General features: G+C 43.6%; 1 protein-coding gene across 1 annotated transcript in view; it reads left to right on the top strand.

Annotated features, from left to right (window-relative positions):
* syne2b (spectrin repeat containing, nuclear envelope 2b) overlaps nucleotides 1–25,495 on the top strand; it is a 203,614-nt gene that overhangs the window by 25,864 nt on the left and 152,255 nt on the right. The gene's annotated exons all lie outside the window — the stretch shown is intronic.

Raw genomic sequence — 25,495 nt, forward strand, 5'->3', positions numbered from 1 at the left:
CCACATACAGCCCAATTTGATCTGATGTGGGCCGGATCATTAAAAAGAAGGAAGGAAGGAAGGAAGGAAGGAAGGAGGAAAAGAAGACAGGACGGAAATATCGAAGGAAGGAAGGAAGGAAGGAAGGAAGAGAAGACTGGAAGAAAGGGAAGAAAGACAGGTGAATGGACAAAAGAGAAGAAAAGAAGGAAGGAAGGAAGGAAGGAAGGAAGTAGGAAAAGAAGACATGACGGAAATATCGAAGGAAGGAATTAAGAAAGGACAGATGGAAGAAAAGAAGACAGGAATGAAAGATGGAAGGAAGTAAGGAAAGCTGGAAGGAAGGAAGGAAGTACAGTAGGAAAAGAAGACAAGACGGAAATATGGAAGGAAGGAAGGAAGGAAGGAAGGAAGTAGGAAAAGAAGACAGGACGGAAATATCGAAGGAAGGAATTAAGGAAGGACAGATGGAAGAAAAGAAGACAGGAATGAAAGATGGAAGGAAGTAAGGAAAGATGGAAGGAAGGAAGGAATTACAGTAGGAAAAGAAGACAAGACGGAAATATGGAAGGAAGGAAGGAAGGAAGGAAGGAGGAAAAGAAGACAGGACGGAAATATCGAAGGAAGGAAGGAAGGAAGGAAGAGAAGACTGGAAGAAAGGGAAGAAAGACAGGTGAATGGACAAAAGAGAAGAAAAGAAGGAAGGAAGGAAGGAAGGAAGGAAGGAAGGAAGGAAGGAAGTAGGAAAAGAAGACAGGACGGAAATATCGAAGGAAGGAAGGAAGGAAGAGAAGACTGGAAGAAAGGGAAGAAAAAGAAGGAAGGAAGGAAGGAAGGAAGGAAGGAAGTAGGAAAAGAAGACAGGACGGAAATATCGAAGGAAGGAATTAAGGAAGGACAGATGGAAGAAAAGAAGACAGGAACGAAAGATGGAAGGAAGTAAGGAAAGATGGAAGGAAGGAAGGAAGTACAGTAGGAAAAGAAGACAAGACGGAAATATGGAAGGATTTAAGAAAAGATGGAAGGAAGGAAGGAAGGAAGGAAGGAAGGAAGGAAGGAAGGAGGAAAAGAAGACAGGACGGAAATATCGAAGGAAGGAAGGAAGGAAGAGAAGACTGGAAGAAAGGGAAGAAAGACAGGTGAATGGACAAAGGAGAAGGAAAGATGAAAGGAAGGAAGGAATGAAATAAAGGAACAGGAAATAAGGAAAAAAGACAGGAAGGCAAGTGGGCCGGATTGGACCCCTTGGCGGGCCAGTTCTGGCCCACGGGCCGCATGTTTGACACCCCTGACATAGGTGATACATTTAAAAAGAGTCAGACAGCTGAAGTCACTTGATGTTTGAACAAGGCGGCTTGAGGTTAATTAATGACAGATTTATTGTTTTACTTTCACTCACAAGCGGACTGAAGACAAAGGCGAGGTGATAAAAGGGTGAGGTCATAAGATGTGAACAGTTTTTAGGTCATCTGGGGACACTCTGACCTGAGAGTTTATGTCCAGGAGTTATAACAGGGGTGTCAAACATGCGGCCCGTGGGCCAGAACCGGCCCGCTGAGGGGTGCAATCCGGCCCACTTTCCTTCCTGTGTTCTTTTCCTTCCTTCCATCTGTCCTTCCTTCCTTCCGTCCATCCTAGCTTTCTTCCTTCTGTCCTTCCATCCCTTCTTATTTCCTTCCTCCCTTCTTTCCTTCCATCTGTCCTTCCTCCCTTCTTCTTTTCTCCCTTCCTTCCTTCCTTCCTTCCTCCCTCCATTTCTTCTGTCTTTCCTTCCCTCCTTCCTTTTGTCCTTCCTTCCTTCCCTCCTTCCTTTTGTCCTTCCTTTCTTCCCTCCTTCCTTTTGTCCTTCCCTCCTTCCTTTTGTCCTTCCTTCCCTCCCTCCCTCCCTCCCTCCTTCCTTCCTTTCGTCCTTCCTTCCTTCCTTCCCTCCTTCCTTCCTTCCCTCCTTCCCTCCTTTTTAATAATCCGGCCCACATGAGATCAGTTTGGTCTGTATACGGCCCTCGAATGAAAGTGAGTTTGACACCTCTGAGTTATAATAATATTTGAAGTTTAGATAACATGAGGTAATCTGTGGATAAATCTGAATAATAGTCATTTCTTCATTTTGCATCTCTCTTCCCCTCCTCCCCTCTTTCTTTTCTCCCTCCTCCTTCCATCCTTCCTTCTTTCCTTCCTTCCTTCCTTCTTTCTTTCCTCCCTCCCCTCCTCCCTCCGTCCTTACTCCTTTCTTTCCTTCCTTCCTTCCCTCTTTCTTTCCTCCCTCCCTCCCTCCGTCCTTACTCCTTTCTTTCCTTCCTTCCTTCCTTCTTTCTTTCCTCCCTCCCTCCCTCCGTCCTTCCTTCTTTCCTTCCTTCCTTCCTTCCTTCTTTCCTCCCTCCCTCCCTCCGTCCTTACTCCTTTCTTTCCTTCCTCTTTTTTCATCCTTACTCCTTTCCTTCCTTCCTTCCTTCCTTCTCTCCCAAATTCCTTCCTCTTTTCATCCTTACTAATATCCTCCCTTCCTCCCTCCCTCCTTACTCCTTTCTTTCCTTCCTTCCTTCTCTCCCTAATTCCTTCCTCTTTTGCATCCTTACTCCTTTCCTTCCTTGCTTCCTTCCTTCCTCCCTCCCTCCCTCCCTCTAGAGGAAAAAGCTCTAAAATGTGTGTTGAGCTGTCGTTGCAATAATCTATTAAATAACTCATTCATCATATTTTGCTTTTTATCTATATTCTGCGATTTGAAATATTTGTAAAGTCACATGACGCAGCCGGTGACCTTTAACTGTTTGATGCACACAGATTGGAGAAACTGGTTTAACTTCTTCTTCTTAGTCTTTAAAACAATTTGACTGAACTAGCGTGCAGGCTCAGATCCATATCTTGATTCCTGGACGGCATGTGCGGGCATGACTGACGCAAGTTTTGCAAATTTGCTTGATCATCAGCGGTAGCACCCACTGGACTCAGCCGGGTGTAAAGAGGAGGAGCAGCAGGTGTGTGTGTGTGTGGTGTGTGTGTGTGTGTGTGTGTGTGTGTGTGTGTGTGTGTGCGCTTGATTTAATGTTCATTCTTAATTGTTTGAAAAATGTGATACAAATTAAATTGACTTGCCATCACTTGTCAGTTCATAGACATGCATCAGATCAAAGGTGAAAAAGGTTTTGAATCAAACCAGTTTTTTAAATATTTTTAAAATGTTTTTATTTTTTTAATTATTTTTATTTTTATTTTATTTATTTTTTTAATTATTATAATTATTTATTCATTTATTTTTATTTTATTTTATGTTTTAATTATTATTATTATTATTAATTTATTTTATTTTATTTTTTAATTATTATTAATTATTTATTTATTTTATTTTTTTAATTTATTCTTAATTAGCCTATTGGTATTTTTGGTCTTTGTGAAGAAAAAAAGTTTACGCCTTGTTTCTGTTTATTAATCTTAAAATTAATAAAAAATAAGTGGGAAAAAAAGCAATGAGTGACAGGATAAATAAAAATAGAAAAAAATATTAAAACTTTGATTCATAAAATGCTCATGTGTGAATCATCATCATCATTTACATTTGCAATTCTTAGCATTTCAATGAGAGTACTTCAAGCTAGGCTCCACTTCTCATTGAACTGTTGTCATTTAAATGCTTAAATAATAATTAAATACAACCCAGACATGTAAAAACAATCCACTGGCTTAGTTTGAACTGGGAGTGTCCTGGTGGGCGGGTCCTACCTGGCAGCTGAGGAGTAGCTGCTCCACGCTGTCCTGCATGGTTGAACCAGCAGCTGCACCGGTTACCAGGCTGCTCTGTGCTTTCTGCAGCCACAGCTCCAACTGGCCCACCCTCTGCAGACACACATGGAGGACTCCTTCTTCAGGCCTGGCCCCAAGCTGAGGCTGGGACCCGTCCAGGTGAGGGTCCTCTGGGTCCTGAGACACAAAACACAACACACCTGTCTGAGCCTCTCTGCTGCTCCAGGGTCTCAGGTGGAAGAGAGATCAGCTGACTCTACCTGAACAGGCTGTAGCTCTAACACAGATCAAATAATGAAGTCTGACCTCTAACTTCTAACTTCTCACACTTTCTTTACACCTCCTGCCCATTCCCTGGTTATCTCTCTTTCTCTTTCTCTCCCTAGTCTGCTCCACCCCACCTGTGGCGGAAACTACTTCCTGCTGGATCGGTGGCAGGGCTCCAGTGACAGACACTCATTATCACAAAGAGAGAGAGAGAGAGAGAGAGAGAGAGAGAGGAGAGAGAGAGAGAGAGAGAGAGAGAGAGAGTGACATAGAGACTGAAAAAGAAAGAGGCCTGAGGCTGCAGGGGAGGAGCCGACACGGAGGGCCGGGTGAGCTGAGTAAGCAGTGAGCAAACCACAGCAAACCCTTTTCTACTTCCTGTTTGGAGCTGCTAATGTTTGGAGCTGTCAATCATCCAACTCAAACTCATACAGCCGAGGTTGATTCTGTTTCTTTGACTTTTTAACCCTCCTGTCGTCCTCCCGGGTCAAATTGACCCCCATCTCTTTTGACTGTTCCTTCTTTCCTTCCTTCTTCCCGCTTTCTTGAATTTTTCCTTCCTTCTTTCTTTTCTCCCTCCCTCCCTCCCTCCTTCCTTACTTCCCTCCTTCCTTCCTCCCTTCCTTCCTCCCTCCCTCCTCCTTTCTTTCCTTCTGTCTTCCCTCTTTCTTGAAATTTTCTTTCCTTCTTTCCTTGCTCCTTCCTTGCTCTTTTCCTTCCTCCCTCCCTCCTTCCTTCCTTCCTTCCTTCATTCCTCCTTTCCTTCCTCCCTCCCTCCTTACTCATTTCCTTCCTTGCTCCTTCCTCCCTCCCTCCCTCCTTACTCTTTTCTTTCCTTCCTTCCTTCTCTCCTAAATTCCTTCTCTTTTTTCGTCCTCACTCCTTTCCTTCTTCCTTCCTTCCTCCCTTCCTTCTCTCCTAAATTCCTTCTCTTTTCAACCTTCCTCCTTTCCTTCCTTCCTTCCTTTCTCCTTTCCTCCTTTCCTCCTCCCTCCCTCCTTACTCCTTTCCTTCCTTCTCTCCTAAATTCCTTCCTCTTTTCATCCTTCCTCCTTCCCCCCCCTCCTTACTCCTTTCCTTCCTTCCTTCCTTCCTCTTTTCCTCCTTTCCTTTCCTTCCTTCCTTCCTCCCTTCTTTCTCTCCTCCTTTCCTTCCTCCCTTCCTTCTCTCCTAAATTCCTTCCTCTTTTCATCCTTACACCTTTCCTTCCTTCCTAGTCCTTCCTTAAAGACTGAATTATAATACTGACTGAATGGACTTATAACACATCTGTCCTCTCAGACTGAGCTGTGCTGTGTGTACAGTAGTAAAGACAGAAGGTGAAGGTTTCCTCTGACGGATGTGAACACCAAGAGTCAACAAACGGAGTTGAATGAGAGGATTAATCACACAGATCAATCATTCATCAGGCTTTGTTCTCAGTAAAGACTCTGGTATTTTATAAAGGAGTCAAAGAGACTGTCACATAAAAAGCTTCCTAACATAATGAATGTATGCAGTCAGCAGGTTTATTTTTATGTTAACCCTTCGTGTCGTCCTTCCAGGTCAAATTGACCCCATCTCTTTCTTTGCTCCCTCCTCCTTCCTTCCTTCCTTCCCCCTTTCCTCACGCCCTCCCTCCTTACTCCTTTCCTTCCCCCTTTCCTCCCTCCCTCCCTCCTTTCCTTTCCGCCCTCCCTCATTACTCCTTTCCCTTCCTTCTCTCCTAAATTCCTTCCTCTTTTTTTCATCCTTACTCCTTTCCTTCCTTCCTTCCCCCTTTCCTCCCTCCCTCCCTCCTTACTCCTTTCTTTCCTCCCTCCTTACTCCTTTCCTTCCTTGCTCCCTTCCTTCCTCGCTCCTTCCTTCCCCCTTTCCTCCTTCCCTCCCTCCTCCTTCCCTCCCTCCTTACTCCTTTCTTTCCTCCCTCCCTCTTTACTCCTTTCCCTTCCTTCTCTCCTAAATTCCTTCCTCTTTTTTTCATCCTTACTCCTTTCCTTCCTTCCTTCCCCCTTTCCTCCCTCCCTCCCTCCTTACTCCTTTCTTTCCTCCCTCCCTCCTTACTCCTTTCCCTTCCTTCCTTCCTTCTCTCCTAAATTCCTTCCTCTTTTTTCATCCTTACTCCTTTCCTTCCTTCCTTCCTTCCTTTTGACCCGAGAGGACGACAGGAGGGTTAAGAGTGAAACTTCTATAATATACAAGACATTACTATATTGTTTTCCTTTTAATCTAAATAATCTACTACTACTATTAATGTTTGCAGTAGTCATACAATGCAGTAAAATGAACTCTAAATCCACCCCCGTCATCAAGTTAACAGTAATTAACCCTCCTGTCGTCCTCCCGGGTCAAATTGACCCCATCTCTTCCTTCTTTCCTTCCTTCTTCCCTCTTTCTTAAATTTTTCCTTCGTTCTTCCCCTCCTTCTTTGCTCCCTACTCCTTCCATCCTTACTCCTTTCCTTCCTCCCTCCCTCCCTCCCTCCTTACTCCTTTCTTTCCTTGCTTCCTTCCCTCCTAAATTCCTTCCTCTTTTTTTCATCCTTACTCCTTTCCTTTCTCCCTCCCTCCTTATTCCTTTAACTTCCTTCCTTCCTTTTTTCGTCCTTACTCCTTTGCTTCCTTCCTCCTTTTCTCCCTCCCTCCTTACCTTCCTTCCTTCCTCTTTACTCCTTTCCTTCCTTCCTCCCTCCTTACTCCTTTCATTCCTTCCTCCCTCTCTCCTTATTCCTTCCTTCTCTCCTTGCTTCCTTCCTCTTTTCCTCCTTTCCTTCCTTGGCCTGAGGACAATAGGAGGGTTAAACTGACTGAGAAGCAGTTTAGTCCACTCAACCCATCACTGTTATTTATGTGCAAACAGTCCAGCATGGTTAGAAAGATTAGGAGGAGGACAGCTCTCTAGTTTTGTGCATCATGCTGGAACCAGAGCAGTGACAATCATTTCCTATCTACGCTTTGCTTACCAAGGCGGCTGCAGGTCTCAGGCCCTCAGTGTCGTCCTGGTGCTGAGGTCTGAGCGTGGAGGCGGAGGAAGTTATCAGCTCTGAAGCCTCCTCTCGCTCTGCAGATGTCTCATGTGTAAGTGTAGTGGTTGATGCTGTTTCTAGAGGGATTTTAATTTGAAAGGATCCTAACTCTTCAGATTCAGGAGAACATGGCTGAACCGGACTCTGAACTGTCTCCACTGACCACATACCGCTGTCCACCTCGCTACTTTCTGATCTTACAGCTGTGACATCCTTCATTTCCTCACTATGTGTACATGTGTCCTCAACCTGTGTGCAATAGTGTGTATCTGTCGTGTGTGTCTTCAGCCCCTCTGGCTGGCTGTCATCCCCCCTCCATACAAGCCCTCTGTCTGCCCTCATGAGCTCCTGACACAGAAAAAGAGAGACGGAGGAGTAGAATCACTGTTGTGGGTTTATTTGTATTTTGTGCTCTCGTTTTGGATATGTAGACAAAATGGAAAGACAAGAAAAGTGGAACAATATACAAGTTCATGCCATGTAATGTAAGACGTCTTAATATCACTGCTTCCAGGTGAAATCTCCAATAAAGTAAAAAGGGGGCAACATTTCTGGTGTCATTATTAGGGCTGTCAAACGATAATTTTCTTTAATTGAGATTAATCGCAGAATTTCCATAGTTAATCACGATTAATCGCGTTTTGAATAGCATGTTTTAAATCCTGTTATTTTACATTTGAAGGCAGTTTTAAGCCCATAATGTAAAGCATTTCTTACCAGAGTGTCTTAACTGGGAATCAATCACGGCTCTGCTGCGACTCCCACACTCCAAAATGGTCCTTTGGTGGAGCTGAGGCTCGCTTGGCTGCACCTGGGTGTTTAGCGTGGAGGTGCTAACTCAAACTCGACGTACTCCGGTGGTAGTTAAACTCCGTTTGACACAGGTTGCATTTTACTTTTGACTTGTCAACTGAACCGTCCGGAAGTTTTTTAAAGTTAAACAAGCCGTTCAAAAGTCCAGTAGCTCTCTTACTTTCCATCAGCGCGGTAGGTTTACTGCAGGAGGCCACTTCAAAGCATAGCGCTACAGCTAGAGGAGCCGTCTACGGGAGAGTAGAAGGGACAAAAAGGCTTGCAAATTTTTTAAAATGTGATTAAAAAAAATTAACGCGTTATGGATTGCATTAATCTAATCGCGATTAACGCGTTAACGCTGACAGCCCTAATAATTACTTTTATTTCTCAATGGCTGCAATCATAAATGAGCCTGCTGAAATTTGAGTCACACCATTTTGGGGACAAACTAATTTTTCAGATCAAATAATAATAAAAATACTGAAAGTTTGGAGTTATGTGGTTTTCACCTGTCAACAGCAATGTGTTAATCAGTAATCATGTCACACCAGTGCATTTTCATGGCCAACAATAATCTTAAAAAGGTCATTTTTTACTTTCTTGAGTATAAAAGCTGTAATTGTACTGTAGAGTGAATAATAATGCTGGTTTCAAACAAAGCAGGAATCTTTCTCTCTCCACACTCTCTTCCTGCTACCAGGCAGTATATATATATATATCTGGGCAATTATAACAATCAATCTCTGTAAACAACATACTTCAATTTATTATTATGGAAATACAAATGGCAAATTCATATTGAGCATACATAGTTTATTTTAACATTAGCTCAAGTAGTAAATGAAAAGTCAACACCAACTACTTTAAAACTCCATTTACTATATAGATACATTATAAAACATGGTTCACAAAAATCTGTCTATTAGTACATTTTAAAATTGCACAGAATTAAAGCCTCTTTTTTTTAATATATATATATATAAAAACATCAGAAGTAAAAGGTCCATGCAAAAGCTTATAACAGACTGTTAAAAAAAAACCATCCACCACACATGCTAAATATCACCAGTCTGCTTTCAGTTTTCTGGCCCAACACTTCTCACTTAATTGCAAATAATACACTGTGTCATTTACTGAGTAGGCAAATCCTTCATGTAAACATACAGATAGAAAAAAAGTAGATCTTTAGCACACATTGATTTTATTTTAATTCTTATTATTTCGTCATATCCTCTATTATTGTATTAAAACAACATTGAACTATGTATATATGGAATTCTTGCCATGTAAATGCACTGATGTTTCTAGAAGGAGGACTCAGAGGTTTCTAGGCTTAGTGCTTGAATACATCACTTCTAAAAAAAAAAAGGAGTGAGAGTTCATGAAGAATATTGGTTGATTAGTTTAGAAAAAGTAAAAAGGGAGGGAGGTCCAAAGGTTTGTTCTAGGTAGATTCTAGGTGAAGACTTTTAATCTAGTAGACATGCAGCTTTGGTAGGATCTAGAAGAAGGGGGTCAAACTCATTTTCATTCAAGGGCCACAAACAGCCCAATTTGATCTGATGTGGACCGGACCATTAAAAAGAAGGAAGGAAGGAATGGAGGGAAGTGAGGGAGGGAGGGAGGGAGGAAGGGAGGGAGGGAGGGAGCGAGGGACGGAGGGAGGGAGGGAGGTAGGACAAAAGGAAGGAAAAGAAGGAAGGAAGGAAGGGAGAGAGGAAGGAAGGGAGGAAGGAAGGAAGGAAGGAAGGGAGGGAGGGAGGGAGGGAGGGAAGGAGGGAGGGAGGGAGGGAGGGAGGAAGGAAGGAAGGAAGGGAGGGAGGAAGGAAGTAAGGAAGGAGGGAGGGAGGGAGGGAGGGAGGGAGGGAGGGAGGGAGGGAGGAAGGAAGGAAGGAAGGAAGGAAGGGAGGGAGGTAGGGAGGGAGGGAGGAAGGGACGGAGGGAGGTAGGACAAAAGTAAGGAAAAGAAGAAAGGAAGGAAGGAAGGCAGAAAGGGAGGAAGGAAAAGAAGGAAGGCAGAAAGGGAGGTAGGACAAATGGAAGGAAGGTGTGGAGGAAAGAGAAGGAGAAGGAAGGAAAGATTAAAAGTGAGGAGGGAAGAAAGAAAAGAAAGGAAAAGATGGAAGGATGGGAGGGAAGGAAAAGAAGGAAAGAAGGAAGGGAGGAAAAAAAAGACAGGAAGGAAAGTGGGCCGAATTGGACCCCTGGGCGGGCCGGTTCTGGCCCACGGGCCGCATGTTTGACACCCCTGATCTAGAAGAAGCTGATGTTATTATTAGGTCAGTGCCTCTATTGCTACGGAGCTCTAGATCTGGGTGTAGAAGTAGAAGTTATAGACTTTGGTTATAGAGGAATTTGGAGGAATCCAAAGGTTTAAGAAGTCCAGATTGAGCCTTTAACTCTTGGGAACTATAATCTGGAGGAAATTAGGGAAGTTTAAAGGAGTAAAGCCCCTCTAAAGCTGATTAAATTAAAGTAAAAAGCTCTAGAGTTGGTTGTTGGCTTTGAGGATTGGGGTTTAATATCCTCAAGTGTTTAGGCTATCCAGAGCTCTAATCTAAAAATAAATAAATTGGGAGCTAAATTGGTTCAATTCGAGAAGAAATGATAACTTCTGAGGTTTGGTTGTAGAAAAAAAAAAAGCATAGAGCTATACAGACGGCTCAACATCTGGATGTATAAGAGGTAGGAGGTGCCAGGTCTTATTCTAGGAGCTGCTAGAGTGAGAATTCAACTCTAGGATGAAGTCTTGAAGACATTAGGGGAGATCTACAATAAGTTACAGAAGAAAAACTCGTCTTCTAGGGCTGAATCTAGAAGAAGCTAGAAGTTCTCACATAAAAAAAAAAAAATCAAACTCTAGATCTAATCTAGGAGGTAAGATTTCAAGTCTAAACCACACTCTATGATTGGACCAAGAAGATGTTTGGAGATCTAGAATAAGTTGGGGAGGTTTTGCTTCTTGCTTCTAGGAGGGTTTTTTTTCTGCACATGGCTCTAGAAGAAGAAGCTGAAATCTCATGTTTAGACTCAGAAGAAGGTCTAGATCTAGGAGACTACACATTTCTGGTGGGACGCAGGGTCGTCTTTGGAGACGTTTAGGGTGGAGGAAGTGTTTACCATGCTCTGAGGCAGCAGAGACTGAGATCTGACTGTGCCCAGGGTTTCTGAATAAGCTTCGGATGAACTCGCTTCTGTGGTGTCAGAGAGGACCTCAACATCCTGAAGAAACATGAGCAGGGTTAGAGGATCAGTCCAGTCAGTCCGTTAAATACATTCATCAAGAAGATAAGGGATCACACAGTTACTGACACGCTCTGTTAAAGAATTATATTACATATTGTTATAGACATATTTTAGTTACGTCATCTTATACAACCTGCTGTCTTCAATGGTTCTTATTAACAGTTTTCAATAGTTATCTTTAATATTGAAGCTAACATCAATAATGTAAATGTAAAGTGGAGGGGGGGAGGGAGGAAGGACAGAGGAAGGAAGGAAGGAAGGAAGGAAGGAAGAAAGGAAGGAGGGAGGGAGGGAAGGAAATAAGGAGGGAGGGAGGAAAGGAAAAGAGGGATGAATGAAGGAAGGAAGGACGGAAAGGAGGGAGAGAGGAGGGAGGGAGGGTGGGAGGGATGGAGGGAGGAAGGAAAGAAGGACAGAAGGAGGGAGAGAGGGAGGGAGAGAGGGAGGGAGGGAGGGAGAGAGTGAGTGAGTGAAGGAAATAAGGAGGGAGGGAGGAAGGAAGGAAGGAAGGAAAGGAGGGAGAAAGGGAGGGAGAAAGGGAGGGAAGGAAGGAAGGAAGAAAAGGAGGGAAGGAAGGAAAGAAGGACCGAAGGAAGGAGAGAGGGAGGGAGGGAGGAAGGGAGGAAAGGGGGATGGTGGAAGGAAAGAAGGAAGGGAGGAGGGAGAAAGGAAAATAGGAAGGGAGGAAAGAAGGGAGAGAGGAATGGAGAGAGGGAGGGAGGGAGGGAGGGAGAAAGGAAAAAAGGAAGGGAGGAAAGAAGGAACAGTCAAAACAGACGGGGTCAATTTGACCCGGGAGGACGACAGGAAGGTTAAAAAGTTTGAGAATGAATTATTTAAATAACTCCAGTAAAGCCAGTCACAGTATTTAATAGTGTCTCAGAGATGAGTTACCTTTCTGTCTTCTCTAGACTGTCCTTCAGTCTGTCCAGTAGCAGCTTCAGTCTCTTCTGGGACATTAACCACAGTTTCCTGACACCAACAAAAACACATATTAAAAACACTCAACATAAAAAAATATTAACAAGGGTAAATTAGTGATGACATTTTGCTGGAAGCTTTTAGGATTGAATTGTATTAATTCATCTTTGTGCAAACACTGTTGGATTCTGCCCTCTAGAGGAAGAAGAGGTTCACAACATGCAGAGACTGAAGAGATGTATTAAGGGAGGGGTGTCAAACTCATTCTCATTCAAGGAAGGAAGGAAGGAAGGAAGGAAATTAGGAGGGAGGGAGGAAAGGAGGGAAGGAAGGAAGGAAGGAAAGAAGGAGGGAGGGAGGAAAGGAGGGAGGGAGGGAGGGAGGGAGGGAGGGAGGGAGGAAGGAAGGAAGGAAGGAAGGAAAGAAAGAAAGACAGATGGAAGGAAGGGAGGGAGGGAGGACAAAAGGAAGAAAAAGAAGGAAGGAAGGAAGGAAGGAAGGGAGGGAGGGAGGAAGGAAGGAGGATGGAAGGGAGGGAGGAAGGACAAAAGGAAGGAAAAGAAGGAAGGAAGGAAGGAAGGAAGGAAGGAAGGAAGGGAGGGAGGGAGGAAGGAGGATGGAAGGGAGGGAGGAAGGACAAAAGGAAGGAAAAGAAGGAAGGAAGGAAGGAAGGAAAAGAAGGAAGGCAGAACGGGAATAAGGACAAATGGAAGGAAGGTGGGAAGGAAAGAATAAAAGTGAGGAGGGAAGAAAGAAAAGAAAGGAAAAGTTGGAAAAGAAGACAGGAAGGAAAGACGAAAGGGAGAAAGGAATGAAGGAAGAAAGATGGAAGGGTGGGAGGAAGGACAGAAGCAAGGAAAGAAGGAAGGAAGGAAGGAAGGAAGGAAGGAAGGAAGGAAGGAAGGAAGGAAGGAAGGAACGAAGGAAGGAAAGAAGGAGGGAGGGAGGAAAGGAGGGAGGGAGGGAGGAAGGAAGGAAGGAAAGAAAGACAGATGGAAGGAAGGGAGGGAGGAAGGACAAAAGGAAGAAAAAGAAGGAAGGAAGGAAGGAAGGAAGGAAGGAAGGGAGGGAGGGAGGAAGGAGGATGGAAGGGAGGGAGGAAGGACAAAAGGAAGGAAAAGAAGGAAGGAAGGAAGGACGGAAATGAAGGAAGGCAGAACGGGAAGAAGGACAAATGGAAGGAAGGTGGGAAGGAAAGAATAAAAGTGAGGAGGGAAGAAAGAAAAGAAAGGAAAAGTTGGAAAAGAAGACAGGAAGGAAAGACGAAAGGGAGAAAGGAATGAAGGAAGAAAGATGGAAGGGTGGGAGGAAGGACAGAAGGAAGGAAAGAGGAAAGTAAGGAAGGAAGGAAGGAAGGAAGGAAGGAAGGAAAGAAGGAAGGAAAGAAGGAGGGAGGGAGGAAAGGAGGGAGGGAGGGAGGAAGGAAGGAAGGAAAGAAAGACAGATGGAAGGAAGGGAGGGAGAAAGGACAAAAGGAAGGAAAAGAAGGAAGGAAGGAAGGGAGGGAGGGAGGGAGGGAGGAAGGAGGATGGAAGGGAGGGAGGAAGGACAAAAGGAAGAAAAAGAAGGAAGGAAGGAAGGAAGGAAGGAAGGAAGGGAGGAAGGAGGATGGAAGGGAGGGAGGAAGGACAAAAGGAAGGAAAAGAAGGAAGGAAGGAAGGACGGAAATGAAGGAAGGCAGAACGGGAATAAAGACAAATGGAAGGAAGGTGGGAAGGAAAGAATAAAAGTGAGGAGGGAAGAAAGAAAAGAAAGGAAAAGTTGGAAAAGAAGACAGGAAGGAAAGACGAAAGGGAGAAAGGAATGAAGGAAGAAAGATGGAAGGGTGGGAGGAAGGACAGAAGGAAGGAAAGAAGGAAGTAAGGAAGGAAGGAAGGAAGGAAGGAAAGAAGGAAGGAAGGAAGAAAAGAAAGGAAAAGTTGGAAAAGAAGACAGGAAGGAAAGACGAAAGGGAGAAAGTAATGAAGGAAGAAAGATGGAAGGGTGGGAGGAAGGACAGAAGGAAGGAAAGAAGGAAGTAAGGAAGAAAGGAAGGAAGGAAGGAAGGAAGGAAGGAAGGAACGAAGGAAGGAAGGAAGGAAGGAAGGAAGGAACGAAGGAAGGAAGGAAGGAAAAAAGACAGGAAGGAAAGTGGGCCGAATTGGACCCCTGGGCGGGCCGGTTCTGGCCCACGGGCCGCATGTTTGACACCCCTGTATTAAGGGATCAGAAAAGGGTTTAGTAGAAGCAACAGGCAGCTGATATGGTGAGTATAATGAAGGAGATAATATAATAATAATAATAAAACCATAAAACCGAGGCAAATAAATTGAAGTTAGACACAAATCCTGTATAAACTGTCAGCATTGGAATAATAAAACACATCAATGTTCATAAAAGCTTTCCAATAAAAGAGATACAGTAGCAGCAGAGGTGAGGAAGGTGAAGGAACTCAGAGCAGAGTGACCCAGGTCAAAAATGGTTTTAGTCATCCAGGAAGTAGATAGTTGGATGAGTCATGTAGTCTCAGGTGTATTACCAGTAAATTAATTAACTCCTATAATATGTCCATGAAATCCAGTTTGGTTAACAATCAGTACGTTTACATACAGTCAAAAAATTTATGATCGTATCAGACATAGTTTGGACTTTTAAAATGCTTGTAAACACCTTTAGTCCGATGTACATCAGATCTACATCGGACCTACTTCAGACCATAACGGACATCTCAAAATTGGATAAGAACACCTAGATAATTTGTCTATAGTCGGCATTTTAACTCCATGTATACTCTGCAATCGTATCTAAATCGGATTTTGCATTCTGCACATGCTCGAGAATTCCCTCTGGTGACGTCATATTAACTACGGGGCTGTCAAACGATTAATTTTTTTAATCGAGATTAATCACAGAATTTCCATAGTTAATCGCGATTAATCGAGTTTTGAATTGCATGTTTAAAATCCTGTTATTTTCCATTTGAAGGCAGTTTTAAGCCCATAATGTAAAGCATTTCTTACCAGAGTGTCTTAACTGGGAATCAATCACGGCTCTGCTGCGACTCCCACACTCCAAAATGGTCCTTTGGTGGAGCTGAGGCTGGCTTGGCTGCACCTGGGTGTTTAGCGTGGAGGTGCTAACTCAAACTCCACGTACTCCGGTGGTAGTTAAATTCCGTTTGACACAGGTTGCATTTTACTTTTGACTTGTCAACTGAAGCGTCTGGAAGTGTTTTAAAATTAAACGAGCCGTTCAAAAGTCCAGTAGCTTTTCTTACTTTCCATCAGCGCGGTAGGTTTACTGCAGGAGGCCACTTCAAAGCATAGCGCTACAGCTAGAGGAGCCGTCTACGGGGGAGTAGAAGGGACAAAAAGGCTTGCAAATTTTTTTAAATGTGATTAAAAAAAATTAACGCGTTATGGATTGCATTAATCTAATCGCGATTAACGCGTTAACTCTGACAGCCCTAGTTAACTAGTAGTGTGGTTGCCAGGGGAAACGTTAAACAACGTAGTGTTGTTGCCGGGGGAAACGTTAAACAACATGGCTTCAACAACACAAACAACACCCTTCTGGATGGACGAGGAGACCCGGTTCATGATCAACCAAGTGCAAGAATTGATTACATTAAAATTTATGGATGGGTGCAAGACGAGTTTGTTCAGACAGTTTGTTGTTGTTGTTGAGGTAAACAGGAAGTGGCTCTTTGATGAGAGGGCTACAGCGCCACATAGCGTAACAGAGCCATGCTCCGGCCATTTATCTGATTCTCTGAACGGCATGTATACCCAGACAAGTGATCCGGTCTTACGCATTTTTTTTTGCTGCATGTAAACGTGCTGATTGAGTCACAGGAAACCCCAAGAAGAAAAACCAAAAATCATTTTAAGGGACAGAGAAAGAAAAATGGATGAAAAATGCTCTCGATCCTTTTTTTCCACCCATCGAAAAACAAAAAAAAAAACACCCAGGAAAGTATCCCAGAGTCACCACCACAAAACACCTCCCCCACCTTCGTCCATTTTCCGCTCCACACTTGCTCTTTTCTTTCTGGCTCCTTTAGCTCGGAGCGCGTCTTGATGCTCCTGCTGTTGACATGGAAACACGACGGGATGTGGTGAAAGTACGTCTGGGACACTGAGCTGTGAAGCCTGGTCATTGCTGCTGCTGCTGCTGCTGCTTTAGTGTCATTATTTACTTTTAAACTTGACAAAAAAACTACTTAGTCTCTCTCCAAAGTTTTAAAATACAAAAAAAAAAAAACCCCAAAAAACAATCTTAGCAAAAAAAACTGAGCCAACGGTCAAGAAACAGGTCGAGTTTTAGGGAAGATTTCTTTTAATTGATTTTTTAAAGGGGATATATAATGCTTTTTTTTTAAAATATATTGTTTATATTCTGTAATGATGTTGAACATATGTAGAAATTCTCCCTGCCACCTTTAATCTGATCTGAATGCTTCGTTTGCAAAAATTTTTTCTGCCTTGCTGACAAGATGACATCAGCATGTCATTAGCCAATCAGAACAGAGAGTGGGCTCCTCAGGAGGCGGGCCTTAAAGAGACAGGAGCTAAAACAGCCCTTTATGATAAAACTGCCTTAGATCTATAAATCTGCAAATTATGTTTCCTTTAACCTTCGTGTCGTCCTCCCGGGTCAAATTGACCCCATCTGTTTTGACTGTTCTTTCTTTCCTGCCTTCCTCTTTTCCTTTCTCCCTCCTCCCTTCCTTCTTTCCTTCCACCATCCACCATCCCCCTTCCTTCTGTCCTTCCTTCCTTCCTCCCTCCCTCCCCCTTCCTTCCTTTCTTCCTTCTTTCCTTCCTCTTTTCCTTTCTCCCTCCGTCCTTCCTTCCTTCCTTCCCTCCTTATTTCCTTCCTTCCCTCCTTTCCTTCCTTCTTCCTCCTTCCTTCCTTCCTCCTTATTTCATTCCTTCCCTCCCTCCCTCCTTCCTTCCTTCCTTCCTTCCTCCCTCCCTCCCTCCCTCCCTCTCTCTCTCTCTCCCTCCCTCCCTCCCTCCCTGCGTTCGTCCGTCCATCCCTCCTTTCCTTCCTTCTTCCTCCCTTCCTTCCTTGACTCGAGGACAACAGGAGGGTTAACATTTTTATGCTTTTCATGGCAGTACCATTATATCAGATGGGAATTTTCTATATATATATATTCATATAATTCTACAGTTTCCCTCCTAAAATATATAAAAAAGTTTAGTGGGTTTGCACAAAGCTTTCAGCTCAACGTGCATATAATGAACTCAGTTACAGAGAGTTTACATGGTGGCAAAATCTTTATCTCACTGCTAATAAACATTAACTATTTGTGTTTATGCTTAACACATACCCACAAAACATTAGTGGTATTAAGCATGCAGAGGGGAAATAATCATGTTTGTTAATACAGATTAGATCAGATTAGATTAGAAAGTCTTGATTTGCAATAGCAGTCGACAACCAAATTCACACCATAAAAACAGTACAATGGTGTGAATTTGGTTGTCAAACACACATCAGAGCATTCAATCATGTTTTTCAGTATTTGATATTTAAAATTTCCACTGTTTCACGTTAAGATTCAGTTTTTATTGACGCTGTTGTAAGTTTCCAGGAGCTTCAGTTAACGGCTTCCTTACCTGAACACTGTCAGGTTTCCATGCCAACCTCTGTTCAGGTGAGCTCTGCCCCACCGTCAGCAGCGTGGCTCCAGATCTCCTCAGTACGTCCTCTTCAACATGGACTATCCTGATCTGTCCCTGTTCTGTGTCTCCCTTCTGAGAGACAGAAAACAGTATATTAGTCTTTAAATTAAATGGATTAAATTCCTATTTTATTTAGACATAATTACCACAGGGCTGCACATAATCTTAGATTGACTATCAAGGATTGTAAGCCACTTAAAGACAGCGTAAAATGAATTCAGACATTTTCTTCTAAACACATTAAATAGGTCATAAATCTATTTCTAAAAAAGGTGTAAAAAGGATTTAGTGGGCGGGTCTGAAAATTAGCATAAACCCGCCCCCTGCTGCTGTAGAGGTATACATACATTCAGCACACACTACTACTACTACAGTCTACAGTTAGCCAGTTAGCTGCCGAGCTAGCAGCTGAGTTAGCCACCGAGCTAGCAGCTGAGTTAGCGGCCGAGCTAGCAGCTGAGTTAGCCGCCAAGCTAGCAGCAGAGTTAGCCGCCAAGCTAGCAGCTGAGTTAGCAGCAGAAAGCTCTCAGACCTAGCGTCCATGTTTCTGGTAGAGGTGCTGATTTTGATTGACAGGTGACACTTGGTAGGGGGCGGGGCTTCAGCGTTTGGTAGCAGAGAAAGAGGCTGATTTTTACACAACTTTGAAGCCTAATTTCATATATTTGGCGATTTTTTTAATCATTCAAATTTGGCAGGGTTGTTAACAACACACTTTTCTGTGGTATGTTAAACTCAGAACACATATTTATTCTTACTTTACACAGACTTTAACTAATGTACTTGTTGACTACTACTACTAAAGACATATATGAGTAACGCTGGCTCTGAACCTGAGAACACAGTTTTGAGATTTTAAATGATTCAATCAGACGGAGAGCTGCAGTTTTTACATTTCTGTTAAAACAGTCGAGGCAGCAAACATGAACACAGCCTTCTTTATAAACTCTGTGTGGGATCTGGAGACTGAAATAACTCAAACATCTCAGGAGCGTAGGACGTATTCAGCATCATACCGAGGTGCTTTTGGCAGATTATGATTTATGGCGTAAAAATAAGGTTTGGTAATTTGTTATTTTAATATGAATAGAAGCCATTTAACTGCTGCTTTAACCTTCAGGTCGTCCTCCCGGGTCAAATTGACCCCGTCTGTTTTGACTGTTCCTCCCTCCTTTCCTTCCTTCCTTCCTTTCCTCCCTTCCTCCCTCCTTTCCTTCCTTCCTCCCTTCCTTTCTTCCTCCCTCCCTCCTTTCCTTCCTTCTTTCCTTCCTTCCTCCCTCCTTTCATTCCTTCTTCCTTCCTTCCTCCCTCCTTTCTTTCCTTCCTTCCTTCATTCATTCTTTCCTCTTTCCCTCCTGCCTTCCTTCCTTCTTCCTCCCTTCCTTCCTTCCACCCTCTCATTCTCCCTCCTTTCCCCCCTTCCTTCCTCCCTCCTTTCATTCCTTCTTCCTTCCTCCCTCCCTCCCTCCCTCCTTTCCTTCCTTCCATCCTACCTTCCTTTCCTCCCTCCCTTCCTTCCATCCTCCCTCCTTTCCTTCCTTCTTCCCTTCCTTCCTTAAGGAGGGTTAATTTACATATGAAAGTGGACACATTTATCCCAAATCAAAAGAAAACTACTTCTATGTTAAACTACTTGAATATCAGTAAAAAAGGGGGACAATGCTCAAATATCTCTAAGCAGCTTCCTCTGAAGTCAATTTAAAGACTTTTAAGGCTGAGAGTTTGATTTCTGGACTGATAAAGCTTTGCCTTGGATCAGAGTCCGAGGCTTCTGGATAAACACAGCTGGGATTTTATACAAGAGTAAAGTCTGCTGCTTCTACTCTAACTACCTGACTCACCAACTAATTAATTAATTGGTTGATTGACAAACTGACCTTATCCAGTTCCTGCAGCACGGTCTGAAGCTGATCGACTACAGTAAAGACAGTCAGAGTCTCTTCGGCCTTCTCTGGAAGACAAAGGCCTGGTTTACATATCAGGATCTCCGCTATGGTTCTCCTCATGGACTGGATCCTCTGCTCAACCACCTGCACACAAACAAAGAGTGGTCAGAAAAACAGGACATGATGAAAGATGATAAAACCAAACTGGAAGCATCGGTCAGTTTTAACCTTCGTGTCGTCCTCCCGGGTCAAATTGACCCCATCTGTTTCGACTGTTCCTTCTTTCCACCCTTCCTTCCTTCCTCCCTTCCTTCTTCCTCCCTCCCTCTCTTCCTTCCTTCTTCCCTCCTTTCCTTCCTTCTTCCTTCCTTTCCTTCCTCTTTTCCTTTCTCCCTCCCTCCCCCCATCTTGTTTCCTCCCTACCTCCTTTCCTTCCTTCTTCCTTCCTCCCTCTTTTCCTTTCTCCCTCCTTCCCTCCTTCTTGTTTCGTCCCTCCCTCCTACCTTCCTTCTTTCTTTCCCTTCCTTCCTTGCTTCCATCCTTCCTTCCTTCCTCCCTCCCTCCTTTCCTTCCTTCCTCTTTTCCTTTCTCCCTCCCTCCTTTCTTGTTTCGTCCCTCCCTCCTACCTCCCTTCTTTCTTTCCCTGCCTTCCTTGCTTCCCTCCTTCCTTCCTCCCTCTCTCCTTTCCTTCCTTCCTTCCTTCCTTTCTCCCTCCCTCCTTTCTTGTTTCCTCCCTCCCTCCTACCTTTGCTCCTTCCTCCTTTCCTCCCTTCCTTCCTTGACTCAAGGACAACAGGAGGGTTAAAGCAAACTTCCTACATTTACATTCTCACTTGATCAGTTTCACATATAATTTCAGACAATCACACGATGAGAGGTTAACAAGAGATTTATCTTTTATCACATCTCACTTTAAGACTTTCCTCTCTGGGGCTGGGCAAAGTCTCTGGAGAAGATAATAAAGACTGGATCTCTGCAACTTCACTCTCCATCCTCATGACTTCACTCTCAATGGCTTCCACCTCCTAGAAAAAACAGAAAATCAGTCAATATATATATATATATATATATATATGTATTTTAATTCATTGTTCACTGTGTTTTTTTAACCATGCTTCTGTAAAGCGCCTTTGAGTGTCAAAAAATTGCTTTACAAATAAAATGTATCATTACTATTATTATTATTATTTGACGCTAGGTCGAAATTACGCTGAAGAAAATGTAAAATGAATATTTCAGACTCACATCAGCAGCGTGCTCCAGCTGAGACAGAGGAGCCGTGAAGCTCTCCTGAACGGCGTTCACTTGCTGATCGGCTTCCTCCAGCTGTTCCTGCAGAGCCGTGACATCGCAAACTTGTGACATTTCCCTCAGGATTGAGCTGAAACTCTGCAGAGTGGTTCGGATCTGTGCCGAGTCATCCAACACCATCTGGAACAAAAGACGAGAGGAACGGATGATGTCACAGCTACTCATGGACAACAGTGGTAGCTTTGTTTTCAGTGTGTGTGTGTGTGTGTGTGTGTGTGTGTTTGTCGACGTTGGATGATTTAGACAATCAAACTGACTACTGTCTATGTGCTTTTTATTCAAAACCTTTTACAATTTTCCTCCCATTCATAACACACACACACACACACACACACACACACACACACACACACACACACACACACACACACAGGCTGACCATCAGGAGCAGTTTGATGTTTTTTTTTGTCTTTTCCCAACGACACTTGAACATGAGGACAGGAGGTGACGCGGACCGAACCACCGAACCGCCGACCTCGCAATTAGAGGACGACCTGCTCTACTCCCTGAGCCAAAGATGACTCAATGTTTAATTATAATGAGTTGATTTAAACTTGATTTGACAGAATTAAATGATGTTTGGTTTATTTTTCGGTAAGGTAGAGCTAAATGTAAACTCTTGATACTGATTCTTGGGTATTGTATTTGTATATAAAAACAATGAGAGCTTGAATATTTATTCTAGCAGATCTCTCAAGTGTGCAGGGACCTTATACATATATAGATATAGACATACATTTACATACTGATGAAGGTTGAAAAGACAGAAAAACTGCAATTTAATAAATATTGCAGCAGTAAGAGAGTCAGTGTGCAGTCGAGTTGCAGCTTCCTCATATTTTCGTGTGCAGAGATCTTTTTCCATTACTGTGAAATGAATTTATACCAAACGATAATTAAAAGGCCCTTCAGATTGATTGTGCAACTGATATTGTTGTAAATGATCTCAGAGCCTAAATATGGCATTTTTATTATATTATTGATGTATAGAATATATTTATAAGTCAATTAGATTATTATTATTCCAAAAAGCAGATCCATAGAGTAGCATTTAAGCCTAAAACTGGATATACCTTGTCATTTACTGTATCACATTTACTTGAAAAGTAACTGAAGCCATAGCATATTATGGTGTAGTAGTTTAGAGAGTGAGAGGACCGACCTGCAGAGCGTGCACGTGGCTGCTCAGACATTTGGCCGTGGTGTAAGTGCACGGAGCAGCGAGCCACGACTGAGCCTCCGCCATCCAGCTTTTAGAGCAATTGATCATTTCCTGATGCTCCTGAAGCCACGTGTGGATCTGACCAGAGATACAAAACAATAATTAGTATAAACATAAACCCAAATGAAGAAATCTTACAGTGACATGTTGCATAAAAGCTTTTCAAACTTTACTTTAAAATGTCCTGATTATAGTATGTTAGGGGCTCAGGGCCCAAGAGAGGGATTTGGGAAGGTACAATACAAAGCGTGATAAAGAAGGCTGGTTGGGACCATAGACTGTATAAAAGAAATGGACGTAACATTCATGACGTCACCCATTGGTTTGTGGACTGCTGCTCGGAAGCCAATAGTTTCAAATCTAGGCAGCGCCATCTTGAAAATTTCAGGTGCATGCTGGGAAAAATAAAAACACGGATTCTACTTATATGGGCATGAGGCGGGGCCATGGGCGTAGCGGGGAGGTTGCTATGGTTGCGAGTGCTGGGTCTCGAGGACATTGGTCAATCAACCTGTCAATCAGGACGTAGCCACGCCCTAATGCATACCCTGCTTTATCGTCAAATATAAAATCAGGGAGGCCAAAATGTCCCAAATGAACATCATACTGCATTGAAGAAGGCTTTAAACTAGCGATTGAGACCATAAACACATTTTGAAAACGTTTACTGAGGTTAGAAATCAAGTGAGAAGTTGGTGAATTCTCCATTGACTTGTATAGAGACGGTCGCCCCCTGGTGGCCTTTTGATAGAATGCAGTTCTAAGTTACTTCCTGGTTGGCCTCATTTCAGAGGACCGGAGCTCCCTGCCTGGTTGGTACTGAAGTTTCTCTCACCTTGCTGAGGAAAGTCGTCCTCTGCTCCGCCTGTTTGGCCATATGCGAGTAGAGCTGCTGCACCTCCACCAGTCTCTCCGTGAGCATCAGCGTCTCCTCTGGCCTCTCCAAGTCCTGCACGTCCGCCTCCACCGCCGCCAGACTCGAGTGCCACATTTCCAGCTCATCCCACACACGCTGTAGACAGATACGAGCAAGCTTAAAGAAGAGCTCACTGTAACCTTACAAAATCATTTAACCTTCCTGTCGTCCTCCCGGGTCAAATTGACCCCGTCTGTTTTGACTGTTCCTTCTTTCCTCCCTTCCTTCCTTCCGTTTGTACTTCCTCCCTCCCTCCTTCTCTCTTTCTTTCCTTCCTCTCTCTTTCCTCCCTTCCTTCCCCCATCCCACTTCATTCCTTCCGTTTGTCCTTCCTCCCTCCCTCCTTCTCTCTTTCTTTCCTTCCTCTCTCTTTCCTCCCTTCCTTCCCCCATCCCACTTCATTCCTTCCTTCCTGCCTTCCTTCCCTTCCTCTCTTCCTTCTTTCCAGTGCTTCTTGCCTTCCTCTTTTCCTTTCTCCCTCCTTCTTCCTTTCCCTTCCTTCCTTCCTTTCCTACCTCCCTTCCTTCATCCCTCCCTCCCTCCTTTCCTTCATTCTTCCTCCCTTCCGTCCTTCATTACCCCCTCCTTTCCTTCCTTCTTCCTCCCTTCCTTACCCCCTTCTGTCCTTCCTTCTTCCTCCCTTCCTTCTTCCTCATTTCCTCCCTTCCTTTCTTCACACAAGGACAACAGGATGGTTAAGGACAGACTACACAGGTAGAGAATGACTCATGATAGTCAGCAGGACCTGATGTGCTCTGGTAGAAGACAGGGTGTTCTATTGATGAACAAAACAAATTCTTCCATTTAAAGTGGATTTCTAAAAATATCAGAATGGAGTCAAATGCTTTTCATGGTTTCTCCAAATGACTCAATACCAAAAATCACTAATAAATCACTCCATTCCTTAACCTTCCTGTCGTCCTCCCGGGTCAAACTGACCCTGTCTGTTTTTAATGTTCCTTCTTTCCTCCCTTCCTTCGGTCTGTCCTTCTTTCCTTCTTCCTCTTTTCCTTTCTACCTGTCTTTCCTCCCTTCCTTCTTTCCTCCCTCCATCCCCTTTTCTTCCTTCCTTCTGTCCTTCCTTCCTCCCTCCCTCCCTTCTTTCCTTCCTTCCCTCCTTCTCTCCTCTGTCCTTCTTTCCTTCCTTCCTCTTTTCCTCCCTCCCTCCCTCCTTTCCTTCCTCCCTTCCTCCCTCCCTCCCTCCTTCCTTCCCTTCCTCCCTTCCTTCCTTCCTTCTCCCTCCCTTCCTTCCTTGACTCGAGGACAACAGGAGGGTTAAAATAACAGCCAGGCTTTTGCAGATTGGAGAAAGGTTTGAAATATTGTTTCATGCTTTTTAAGACATGACAGCATTATAAGGAAGCTCTATCCCTCAAATTCCTATCTGATTAATCATTTTTCAGATTTTGCTCATCGTCACTTTCACATCTCTACCAACCTTCTGTGTGAACTTTGCTTCAGCCACATTAGGACTCCTCTGGTTCAGTCTGTTCTGTACTGAGCTCAGACCAGACTGGATCTCAGACAGCTTAACGTTGAGTCTGTGGACGGGTCCGCTCCTCTGCGCCGCCTCCGCCACCTGATGGACCAATCAACATCAAAAACCACAGAAGAAGAGACACTGTTCAAGTTGATTTAATACACACTTGAAAAATCGGGAACTCGCCCTTTAACCTTAAACGAATCATGCTAAAACTAAAAAAAAAAAACTGTGTACCTTCACTTCTACTTGCTGCAGCGCCTGTTTGACTTCCTGTATTTGTCCCTCCATCTCGACCGGGACCAGAGTGTACATGTCAGAGTATTTCATCCTCAGGTTCTCCATGACGCCCTGCAGCAAAGCCTTCTGGTTGCACAGCTGACTATGCAGCTCCTGAAACCACACAGAGAAGAAATGTGTGACTTTAAGGCTTTAAGTTCTGCAGCAAACATTACGAATTCATTGCAAAACACCAAATATCAATTTTTAAGGGGATTTCTCATCATTAAATTAAATTATTCACATTTCCTTTTGATACCAGCAACATACGTAAATCCATCTGATCTACGTCTCTCTCGCTCAGTCTTTTGTTTCGTTCTCTCCTTTTGCTCCTTTCATCAAACACAGCCGACTTCTTCAAGTCCTTTCATTCCCACAACAGTTAGAGTGAACTTTCTACTTTACAAACACAAAACTGTTTAAGGAAGAAAATGTGTAAAGAAAAGTTAAAAAGAAAAAGTGAGATAAGACAGAGAGACGCTACCTGAGTCTGAAAATGTCCAATGCTCCGCTACAGAGGGAGGTGCGTGTTGTTATCACTATGAGGAACGAAGTGTGTGTGTGTGTGTGTGTGTGTGTGTGTGTGTGTGTGTGTGTGTGTGTGTGTGTGTGAGAGAGAGAGATACAAAGGAGGAGAGGAAGCGAGGGGATGAGGGAGGGACAGTTTCTTTTAGAGAGAGAGATGTGAGTGTGTTTATTGTATCTCTATCTTAGTGAGGACCAATTTGCATTTTAGTCGTTGCTAATGATGACAAGAGAGGATGTTTTAGATAAGTCTA

Source organism: Scomber japonicus, chromosome 16 (genome assembly GCF_027409825.1).
Source record: "Scomber japonicus isolate fScoJap1 chromosome 16, fScoJap1.pri, whole genome shotgun sequence".
In the NCBI taxonomy this organism is placed as follows: domain Eukaryota; kingdom Metazoa; phylum Chordata; class Actinopteri; order Scombriformes; family Scombridae; genus Scomber; species Scomber japonicus.